Source organism: Colobus angolensis, unplaced genomic scaffold (genome assembly GCF_000951035.1).
Source record: "Colobus angolensis palliatus isolate OR3802 unplaced genomic scaffold, Cang.pa_1.0 Scaffold80, whole genome shotgun sequence".
Lineage (NCBI taxonomy): Eukaryota > Metazoa > Chordata > Mammalia > Primates > Cercopithecidae > Colobus > Colobus angolensis.
In genome coordinates, this window is record NW_012121821.1 from 597526 (window position 1) to 600628 (window position 3103).

Below are 3103 nucleotides of genomic sequence, written 5' to 3' on the forward strand. Positions count from 1 at the left end.
TGTATGTGTGACAGTACTCACTCTGTCACTCAGGCTGGAGTGGCATGATCTTGGCTCATTGCAGCCTCCGTCTCCTAGGCTTAGGTGATCCTCCCACCTCAGCCTCCTGACTAGTTGGAATGTACAAGTGCAGGCCACCACATCCAGCAAAATTTTTTTCCTTGTATTTTTCGTAGAGATGGGGTCTCACCATGTTGTCCAGACTGGTCTCAAACTCCTGTGCTGAAGTGATCTGCCAGCCTCAGCCTTCCAAAGTGCTGGGATTACAGGCATGAGCCATGCCTGGCCTCTCTTCACTCTTCTTGTGTTCACTTCCTCCTTCCCTGATTTTTTGTTTTTATTACTTTTCTTCCTTGCCTCTTTATGAACTGTCTAACCCCACATCTACCTTCCACTTCATCATACTGGCACAAACTAAGAGCTAAAAGGAAAAGTGAGTTGCACTTAATTCTTCTCCTTCATATGCTTTTCCCTTCTTTTCTGTTTTGCCTTTTAATCCAGCAAAGCACTTTATCTTTCACTCACTTTCACATTAAAATGTAGAAGGCTGATTGTGTTTGGCCTTTCGGTCCGTTATCACCTTCCTATGTAATCAATACATATGGGTGATAAACATAAGTCACAACCACCATCTTATGCATCAGCAGCTAATACAATTAAATACTTTTTTGTTTATTAATGAAAGGAGAGGTTGCTAATCCTTTCCTCCTATAACTTAAGGAACAGAAAGAGGAGGAAAGAATATAGTGCCCTTAGATGTCAATAGTGCCCTTAGATGTCCATTGTCCCTTCTCCCTCCTTTCGGAGTCAGGACTCCTCAATAAAAACATTCACTCAAGGAGTTATTGAAGGTTTCAAAGAGGAGAGAGGAGAGGTTTACATTGTAATCTCACAACTGACACCCTGAGGGACCTCCCCCTATGCGTTTTCCCCCTGCTTTGTAGTAGTGCATCTAAGGGTCTACTTAATCCTACTAGGCCGGGCTGAGCTTCTTGGCTCCTCTCCCTATCACATCCAGCAATCTCTTCCCTCCAAACCCCATTCTTTCTCCAGGGAAGGAAAAATGAAAGCCCTGCAGGTAATAAGGCTAATCCTACTCTAAGTATCTCCTCAAAGTATTTTCTCTAAACATTTAATACTTCCCCTAAGAATTTTCTTACCAGCTGTTAAGTAGTTGACATTTTTTCAATATTGTTACAATTCCCACCTGTAAAGTTTGACAAATCTATACGATTTTTTTTTAAAGCTAGATCTCTCTTCAGGTGCTGGTGGTCCCCCTTCCTTGGAAGTTAATCCCTGAGGACAGAGACAAAAAATGTATCTTCCTCTCCTCAATATCATTCATCCATCCTTTTAAACATCAAGCAAGACTACAGGGGCTCAACTTTAATAACATAAAACATTATTGCTCCTGGAGATCTGTGCTGTTTTCAAACTAAAAATAACATTTAATAAATACTATAAGAAGCACTTTCTCAAGCTTTCCAAGGACAACTATACTTCCTAGACTAGATAGTGACATTTCACAAAGAATGGCCTTGTTATTAAAAAACATAGTAGGAAACAATATGCAAATAAGTCATTGTGCCTGTATAAATGGTTTACTATGGAACTGAATGATTCCACATCAATTTAGCCATATATAATTTGGTCAAAAACTTTAACTGGAATGTTCATACGTTGGCCAATGGGAGCGTAAAATGAGGTGGTCACATTTATTTGTTAATATCCATTAGGAAAATGTCAACTCCCCATTCTGCTTAATTGCAGGAATTCCAGGCTCTTGAAAAATTCCTCTCCTTACTATTTCTGGAAATCAGGACCCCAACCCAGTTGTCTGCTCCCTCTGCCACTCATCTGCCTCCTGACCACATTCCCTGTGCACAGGCTGACAGGGGCTCTGCGGCATACCACTTTTGGCAATTCCTGGACTCAACCTTCCTCCTGCTACTGCTGCCCTCCCCTAAAAGAAGGCAGAAATCTCTCTTTTAATTCTTTGATCACATTGCTCAGCCCATCCATAACTTTTAGCAAAGACTTCTTGGAAAATTCAGGAAAATAGAAGGGGGCATTATGGCATCAATACCTCAAAGCTGTACTATATGCGGTGATTCCCAGAGAACAGCAGTTCACATGTACCTCATGTCCCTTAAAATAGTGAACTTCAAACTGGGATTCTACTGAGATATGGAAATATTTTTCAAAAGATATGAGAATAGAGATCATTTTAAGAAAATCAATTTTTAGGAAATCAATTTCAGATTCCTCAACTTCCATATGAACTCTCTCCTAAGAACCTGTGAAAGTACTTTTAGTAAACTAAGCTTTTTCTACCTTCTCCTTTAATAACTGCCTTTCTCTCACCAAAAAATAAACTTACCTCTCACCCATCTGTTTACTATAGTGTATTAGGAGACCATTTTCCATAGGTTTTTTTCATGTTCTGCAGGTCTTGAGAGTAAGGCATCAACTGCAGATGCAGACAGAAGACACAAGACAGTTATTCTAGTAATAGCAGGAGCTGGATAACATCGTTTTTGCATTTTTTATTTCCTAAGCTTCAGTTATCTCAGGACCAATGTGGATGGGCCCAGATGGATATCTGCTCACATGCATGTGAGAATTCTGATCTTTGGAAACCCCAATTTTTTTTTTTTTTGAGATGGAGTCTCACCTGTCACCCAGGCTGGAGTGCAGTGGCATGATCTTGGCCCTTTGTTAAGGGCCCTTAGAGCCCTTAGTTCTGCACTATCTCTAGAGGTTTCAGTGGGAAGATGGCTCTGCCATCACCACGTCAGACGTCTAGCCTGCAAAAGTGAGAGACAATACATTTCTGTGGTTTTAAACCATCCAATTTTTGGTATTTTGTTATGGGAGCTCTAGGAAACCAACACACTTACTGGCTAGAATAGGAATGTCTCCCTCTGGAGCAAAGGGAAGGCATGCTTACAAACCATTATAAAAGACTGGGGGCCGGGCGCGGTGGTTCACACCTATAATCCCAGCACTGTGGGAGGCCGAGGCGGGTGGATCATGAGGTCAGGAGATCAAGACCATCCTGGCTAACACGGTGAAATCCCATCTCTACTAAAAATACAAAAAA